Source organism: Arvicanthis niloticus, chromosome 11 (genome assembly GCF_011762505.2).
Source record: "Arvicanthis niloticus isolate mArvNil1 chromosome 11, mArvNil1.pat.X, whole genome shotgun sequence".
NCBI lineage: Eukaryota > Metazoa > Chordata > Mammalia > Rodentia > Muridae > Arvicanthis > Arvicanthis niloticus.
The window spans coordinates 27383362-27392776 of record NC_047668.1 but is presented as its reverse complement, the minus strand read 5'-3'; positions in this window follow the sequence as shown (position 1 = coordinate 27392776).

Here is a 9415-nt window from a genome sequence, read left to right as displayed (position 1 = left end):
CCAGAGTGTAGGACCAGCTTAGTCTGATACTTATAAAAATCAAACCAAAACAACAACAACAACAAAAACCAAAATGAACAAACAACCTACAAGGCTACATGTATCCTACCTTTATCCAATCAAACTTAAGCATACGTCCGGATGTAATCCCTAGCTATGTATCTTCTACCTACATGTGATCAAGCACATCCTGTGCAGTTGGGAAAATCAAGTTGGTTTACAGAAGCAAAAACACATGGCTTGTTATTTTACATGAACAACAGCCCTGGTATTCCAAGAACCTTTCTGTTCCTGAATAAGTGGGACATACAGATTAGAGTCATTTCTGTTTTATAATCTCTTAATCACAGTTATTTAAATTTAAAACATAATTTAAACTATCACAATAGTCACCCTGTTTTCACCTTTCCTTTCATCCACTCTAAATTTTCTGTAGAATTTTCTTCTTCACTTTTTTAATGTAAATATATCCTTAATATGCATTGGACAAATGGCTAATACTGGCCCAAATTCAGAACTTTCCATTTTTAAGGTCTAAACCAATTTAGACAAAATGACAGCGGGTCTGGGTCCCCTTTTTCATAAAACTAACAGTTGACTTGAATCTTTGTCAAAGCACTGGCTTAAAGTAACACTCAGAATCAGAATATTTCTAAAATTGTATGTATTGCTAACAGAGATCACATTGTATGCACCTTGAACTTAGATAGCACAGGCTTTTTGCCTTATACCTCTTTTGCCTTATATTTTTTGTCCTACTTGTGTTTCTGCCTCTTTAAACCTGGAAAATCTTATTTGTATATTTAAGATTATGATGGTTTGAATGAGAATGGCCTCTATAGGCTCCGATATTTGAATGCTCCCTTATCAGAGTGGGACTATTTAAAAGAATCAAGAGGTGTGGCTTTTTTGGAAGCTACAATGGAGGTGGGCTTTGAGGTTTTAGAAAGCCCCAAGCCAGGTCCAGTGTCACTCTTCCTTCCTGCTACCAATGGTTCTGGGTGTAGAACTCTCAGCTACCTCTCCAGCATCATGTCTGCCTGTGTGCTGCCATGGTCCCCACTGTTATGACAATGGACTAACTCTCTGAAACTGTAAGTAAGCCCCAATTAGGTGCTTTCCTTTATAGTCTTGCCATGGTCCTGGGATTTCTTCACGGCAATAAAACACTGGGTAAGGCAAACACCCAAGAGGAGAAAACATTTCAGATGGTCTGCCTCATCTGCAGACACACACAAGCTGATTTTGGATATGTAACCACTGGATTCTCTCTTACAGAGATTCAGATATCTTTGGGGTATGAATAATATTGAAAAATTGTTTCCTGCTGTTCTACTCCACTGAGAAAGCTGGCTCTGGAGTTGGAATTTGGCCTGTCTGGTCCCAACTCTTCGTGTTTGTTTAAAAGTTTCCTCCAAAGTCTCTCTCCTAGGTCAGGCTGGCCACCTGACTCTGTGACAAGTTGAAGGAGAGAAAAACAGAATAGCCTAGGAAAAGACACTTTTTAACCTGAGAACAATTAAGAAGTAAATTATTTCCCATGGAGGTTACAAATGGCAAGTTATTTAACTCCTTGAATTCTCCCCATTTCCCCCTGGTTTTGTGTACTATCTTTAAAGATTTTTGGTGAAAGTATAACTTTCTCCATTATAGTATTTATATGTTCATTGAGTGTTATTTTTAAAGGACCTGTAAAATTAAAAGTTAGCTTAAAGTCTGTAACAAGAAGGGGGTTAACAATTAAAACTCTTTATATAGATTATTGTAATCTGCTGTAATATACCATGTATTTAACTCAGATTCAACTCATGTTTAGGAAAAGTGTGTGTGCCTGGTGGCCTCCCCTTGAACCATCACATAGCTTGGTTGATGACTGAACAACCATGTGGCTTGCTGCCATCTTGGCTTGTGACCTCATCAGGATAGAGGCATGACACTTGACTTCATCATCACCATGCTTAAGGTGACCTAGTACTATCCCTCTACTTAACGTGATATTCCCATTAGTAGACTAAGGAGGCAACACTGGGCTTCCTAAATGGTTTCTCTTAAGATTGGGTCATACCAAACAAAATAACACAAAAACTGTGATATTTTTGCTGTCTTTGTTAAGCAAAGTTTCTTCCTGAAAGAAATTGAGTCATAAAAAAAAAAAAATGGCATTTTGTAAAAGTACACTAAAACGACCAGTCTCTCTCTGTGGACTTTATTTATAGCTTAAAGTTTATTTTGATGCAAAAGAATCTTTAATTCAAAAATTATACATTTTTAACGTTCAATTTTAACAGGGATAATATTGTACAATCCCAACCTTACAAAATAGGTACTGACTAATTATAATTGTAAATTGTTGAATATAGTTAAGATATACAAGTTAATGGTCAGTCATGCTAAATACAAATGTTATTTATTTATAGAGAAAGCATGGAGAGAGAGAGAGAACAAGCTTTATCTTCCATCCTGTAAAATTCTATTATTTCCCATCATATAACATTCTGAAAATATTGTCAAAGTAAAGCCTGAAAAAGTAAGTCAAGTAAACTTAAAGTAAACTTAAAGTGCATTTAATGTAAAATAATAGTCAAAATTAGGTATATAAGGAATTTTTAAAATGTTATAAAAGATGGAGTGCTTATGTAAAATGGGTTTACAGTAAACTGAGCTTGCAGGAAACCTTCAGGCTCATGTAGTTTCTTTGGTTGAAGCACAAGTTCCATTGAATGAAGCACCATCCCGCAAGAATAAGTTGTAGGCTGGCTTCATTACAGGACAGGGATGCATGGGAAATAAGACCCTGCCATAAATTTGTGATTCCTGCCTCTGGCTGCATAGGCCAAACCAGAAAGAAAAATAAGCAAACAAAACAAAACAGACAAAGAAACCTCCTCCTTATGTAAAGATAAATTACTCCTTATGCCTCACATGACAAAGGGGTGAATTTTCTTGCCTAATGGAAGATCTCAAAGTCAACACCTACATCCTAAATGTCTCAAACAGAAAGACAAATAGCAATTACTCTGCCCTTAATGTGTCTTGAGAGGATGCTATGAGCAGGGGAACCTTGGACCTGTTACAGGAACTTCATGTTAGTTCAATTGGTCATGCCCTTTACCCTGGAATTTACTTCTTCCTCTTAGCAAAAACTGTTTTCAGGGTTTATGCCCTAACCACTTCTGTTCCATCATTAAAGGAGGATGTCAGACACTATGTCATCAAACTTGAAGCTTGGGAAAGTTATGTAGACTATCCAAGTAGCATTTTTGATATCTATAGAGTCAACAAATGGTTCTCTTAAGTAATATTCCAAGTACCCAGATTCTTCAAGAAGGGATGAGTTAAATAAAGGAGATTCACTCCAACCTGGGCTCACCTGTGGTGTATTGAGAGTGCAAGCTAGTTTCTACCCAGATAGAGAACTCCAGGGTCAGGGTCTGCATTCTTATCTTGAAGCCTACAATGAATATACAAGTTTTGATAGTTATACTTGTGGATGTTCTCTAAGAAAATCTATATATTGATGTTAAGAAATATGCATACTAGGGTCAGTGTATGATGACCTGGGGACAAAGGAGTAAAGAGTTGGCTTTTTCCTCCCATGTTAATTCCACTCCAATTACATGTAAATAATTTGTTACAGATTTGACATGACTGACTGCTTTCATCTTTCATCTGCGGGTTAAATGTATGGAATGAAAATGTAGAGAATTTTTAAAAGGTTCTGTCAATAAGGCTAATTTTAGAAAATTTTATGAAATGAATAATTTGCATTTGACAAGGTAATTAGCCTCTGAAAGTACACTTTTAAATTAGAAAAGAAAAATCATTTTTTTTCAGGAAATATAATTGTCTCTTTCTGTGGTCTAATATTTACTACATAATCTTGGAATATGGGTAACAATTTGATGTTAACAAAAATATGTATTAAGAGATGGTTTATATTCTAGATACAGTCATTTATACTAATAATCTCAGTTTTTAAACTTTTGCCTTATCAAATTCTGTTCAACCAATATTTGTATTTTACTTGAGTTCATTAAATAATTGTTGCTATTGTTAATATTTAAAACAAATATACAAAGTTCATATATGTGGTGGTGGTTTGAATAGGAATGGCCCCTATATTTGAATTATTTGAAGTATTTGAATGCTTGGTCCATAACGAATGGCATCACTAGGAGGCGTGGCCTTGTTGAAGTTGATGTGGTCTTGTAGGAGGAAGTGTGCCACTGTGGGGGTGGGCTTTGAGGTCTGAAAAATCTCAAGCCCAGACTCAGAGGCTCATTGTTACTTCCTATTGCCTTCATATCCAGAGGTAGAACTCTGAGCTACCTCTCCAGCACTGTCTGCTGCTGACATGCCACCAGGCTTCCCACCATGACGATAATGATCTAAATCTCGGAAACTGTAAGCTAGCCCCAATTAAATGTTTTCTTTTAAAAGAGTTGCTGTGGCCATAGTGTTTCTTCACAAAAAATAGAGACCCTAACTAAGACACGCTGTGAATAGAGGGAATACCACTTAGACACTTTCTGTTCAGAGTCATGCATTGGATGTTGACTTTAATTGACTGCTTTTACAAATCTTCCGGGTGTTTGTTCCTTATGCAGAAGACTAATGTAACAGACAGCTAATTACAGTTATCTTGTCTTTCTACAGAACACATAGACAAGCCAGTTGTGCAGTTGCATTTAACTCATGTTATTCCTGATATAAAAGTCTCCCTCATATAACTTTGCCACTTAAGGTTCCCAACAAATGAAGCTGTACAGTTGTTACCTCCTGACTTATGCTCTGGATCGTTTACAACTGTCACGTTTTATCATGGCCCTGTGGAGATCTTCTTATGAGAACTCTACCTGCTGCTTCCCTCATTGCCTCTCAGTCAGTCATAAAGCCGTTGCCAAGAGATCAACACCACCAAACCCCTGAAAGCTGTTTGGGTGATCTCTAAAAGGGGACTAATGGGCCATGGGCTACCCATCATCCCTCTTCTTGCCACACTGGACTTCATTTGGGGGACTCAAAACTAAACCAGCTGGACTGAACCTTTCTTTGTATCAATTAACCTGTCTCTCTCACCAGCTCTGATTGGTTTAACATCCTTTAGGACCAGCTGGACTCCTTGATGGCTCCAGTGCTCTAAAATTTAAAACAAGACTCAACCTGAAGGCTGCTAAGGATGAGATTTGTTATCCTTATCCTCCTTGAACATGTCTTCAAATCATAATAGATTTGAAATAAGCCATAAAGACTCAGGTTCCTGCCTACTCAGGCTCTCCCTTTGATGACTCTTTCCTTCTTAGTATGCTCATACTTATGTTTTCACCCCATCTTTTCAGTGTTTCATTTACTGAACTTCACCCTATACCCAAACAAAAAGCTCTTCCAGTAGTTCTCACCACACAACAGCTCCATCTGTTCTCGACACAACTGCAAAAAGACCTTTTACATACTGTGGAGAAACTATGGCTAAAAGGGACCTCCATCACCTTCACCCAGGGCAGATACGATTCTTTACATTAATCCTCAGTTTTCCTATCCTTCTACAGGATACATGGGCAAGCCAGTTGTGCAGTTACATTTAATTCATATGAATTTTGATGTAAAAGTTTTCCTCGTATAACCAGCTTTGCCACTTAATGCTCCAAACAAATGAAGTTGTACAGTTATTACTTCCTGAGTTATGCTCTAGAGCTTTGAAAAGTGTAAAGTTTTACCAAGGTCCCTTGGAGGGCCTCCTATGAAGAACTCACCACCTGTCATGAAGCAGATACTGAGAGTTTTCTTCCTTTGATGCTCTGTAGCTCCCTGCTACTTCTTCTGGTTTATTTTGGTGCAACAGCCCTAACAATGAGACCTGTCACTGTCAAGCTGAATCAACTCTATGTTCAGTTTCTCTCACTGACCTACTCGGTTTCTCCTGCTTCTGTTCCTCCCCCTCCCTTAACCTTCAAAAAAAAAAAAAAAAAAAAAAAAAAAAAAAAACCTCTCAGTTCTACTCCATAACCAAATCATCTGCTTACAACCCTCTAATTATTTTTTTAAGTCTCTTCAGGAATACCAGACAGCAAGCACCTGATTCATCACAGCCAATCAAGTTAAGACTCTCCCCTGCTACAACCCCTCTTTAATGGACCCAGAGCCACTGAAAAATTGTCTTAGTTAGGGTTTTACTGCTGTGAACAGACATCATGACTAAGGCCAAGTCTTATAAAAGCCAACACTTAAATTGGGGCTGGCTTATAAACCTATAAGTTCAGTCCAGTATCATCAAGGCAGGAACATGGCAGCATCCAGGCAAGCATGGATCAGGAGAAGCTGAGAGTTCTAGCTCTTCATCTGAAGGCTGCTAGTGGAAGACTGACTTCCAGGCAGCTATGGTGAGGGTCTTAAGCGCATGCCCACAGTGACACACCTATTCCAACAAGGTCACACTTCTTAATAGGGCTACTCCCTGGGTTAAGCATATACAAACCATCAAAAAAACTATACTTCCCAGCTTCCTTTGCAGTCTATGGAAGTCATTTTCACCCCTACAATGGGCCACATCCCGTCTTCTATAAGCATTTTGGCCCCTTCTGGATGAAAAAGATGCCCCTTCATTGTGAATAAACATGGTCCCATCTAAGGTTAGACCAAGCCTCTCTTTCTTTCTCCCTTCTGTCTTTCTACAGATGCTTTAAGTAATTTAATAATCTCTACAGTTTGTAAAAGTCTCAACATTGTTCTAAAATCCAAAGTATCTTCTGAGACTAAAGTCAATGTCTTAACTGTGACCCCTCTAAAATTAGAAAATAAATTACATACTTCCAACATATTCCAGAATATACATTCCCATTCCAAAAGGCAGAATAGGAACATAGTGAGGAAAGACTGAACCAAAGCAAAACCAAAGACCAAAAGCACAAATAGAAAATTCTGGGACTCCATGTCAAGTATCTGAGCTTTAGTTTCAAAGGGCTTATATGCTCTACCTTTCCCGCATTGTTCCTGCAGCATACATACATACACCTCTCAGGCTGATTTCACTCTCTGTATGTATCTTTGCTGGGCAGACATCTCATGACTCTGGAATCTCCAACATCTTGAAAGCACCACAGCAATTCATGCTTCACTGTCTCACACAGTGGCCTCTCAGCGTCTTCTGGATCCTCTTCTATCTTTATTTACCTATCAAGTAAATCTGTGGGGAAAAATGATCTTAAGAAAGAGTAATGTACTTAAAGGAAGACATTCACCAGACAGATATTGGGAAATACCCCTGGGTTAATCATGGCATCATTGTTAAGAAAGGAACTTACATGTTTGGATCCAGTAAATATGTTCCTTGGGGACTTCATTCTGACATCTTTAGAAAGGAAAGCTTAGTTTTATATGTAAGCTTTTACTCTAAGACTATTCAATATTAATTTCAAAGTACAAAATTGTATCCTAGAAGAGAATTTCTATTTATATAGGCAACATACCATACCTGGAAACCCCCGTATGAATATTGAACAGTATTCTAATGGAATACTGCTTGCATATCTGATATGACTCTGAGATGATAGATCTGAGTCACCTCTTTCTCTGGAATAGCATTTAGAGAATATCAACAGGAACTTGGACATTTGTTCCTCTTATTTCCCAACAACAATCTGCCTTGCTATAGAGTACTACACCATGCAGCCAAGATTAAATGTCCCCCCCTTTCCTTTCCTCTGGGTCTTCAAAGAATCAGCTGGCTTCCATTTCGTGTTCAAACTATGGGATACAGACTTAATTGCCTGTCATTCATATTGCGAAGCATTTCAAAACTGGCCTTCTATTTAAAATGACTTCAAGTTCTTTTTTTTTTTTTTCACATCTCCACCTCCAGTTGAATATCAATGCACTATAGAAAATAAATTCACGAATTTAGGAAGTATTATATCTAGCCAAGATTTTGGAAATTAAAATCCTAGTAAGCCAAGTTTTCTTTATTCTGTTTTAATAATGATTATTCTCTATATTTGTCTTTCAAAAGTCCCACTTAACTGTTAGGCAATTCAGTCTTTTAGGAAAAACTGTACTGAAGATGAATTGAATGAATAGATGTCACATTCTGTTATTCAAAAAATATTCGAGTATATGTTTTTCTTAAGGAATAACAAGTCAGACTTCGAAAAAAATGATTTTTCTAATTTTGTTTTCTGACATTTTCTCGACGAGAATGCCAAGTCTCTGGCCTGTCCTGGGACATACCACAGAATGCCAGTAGAGGGTAGCATTGGGGTTGTAGAGCCGTAAACCAGAGGAGCTGATACACCCAGGCGGCCATACTCGCATCACCTAGAATCACACTTCTTAGATGTCAGAGTAACATTTTAACAGGTAATATAGCTGAATACAAGCATAGGAAGGTATCTCTTACATTGTACCCTTTTGTAGTATCTAAAATATTAACTAAAATGAGATGTTAAATTAAAAATTATAATGAAGAGGACAAAGTATATTACTCTGATAGGATTGGAGAATCTAGAGATAAATAGACACAGATTAGACTCATATGGTCAATGAAATCCAATTGTGTTGTTCTGCCAGAATCATGATGAACTAAATACATGACGTTTGTCAAACATGTGTACTGTGTGAAAGTAATGTGTAGATAAAAATTACAACAGGAAAACATTCTTCGTCCTTACTAATATTAGACTCCTATTCAGTTTTTCAAGCTTGGCTGTAAAAACTATCAAATAGAACCATTAAGCTTTCCGCTGAAAGGTGAGTTGGTAAATAAGGCCCTAGAATCTTCCAGTTCCCCCAGATAACTCAGCACCTCTCATCCCTCTAGCCCACTGTGTCAGCTGAAGACCTTGGCCTTTGCCACTTGTCAAGTCTAAGGCCATGGAATGTCAAGAAACTAATGTCTTTCACCATGAAATGAGGGCTGTGAAATTTATTTCTCAACTATAACAATAAAATTAGGTTATGATTATAGAAATAGATACCAAGAATGACACTTAATACAAATTTTGTAACTTCTGACCTCTTTCCAATACCATCATACGACTTTAATACTTAAAATACTGTGGCCATGTCAAGGATCACAGTCTCAGGTAGAAATTTGCAAACAAGGGAATCGAGGTCTGCACGTCAATGATTCCTATTGCTACTTTTACACAGTGGCAGAATCTTCAGCGAGTAAAAAGTATGAAAATAGACATGTTTCAAGTGTAAACTTGAGTCACGCACGATTAACATGTGCCCTCTTCTATGCGACCTGTGCTATGCTCCACATGTATGCTCTTCTCCTGTTTTTCTATTCAATGTACAACAGGGGGTAGGGGTTTAGGGATGAGGAGAAAAAGCAAAATTTTCCATCTTCTCAAATATTCTTTATTCCAGCATAATGATGACATCTAGATACTTAATATACAGGTAATATACTGGGATT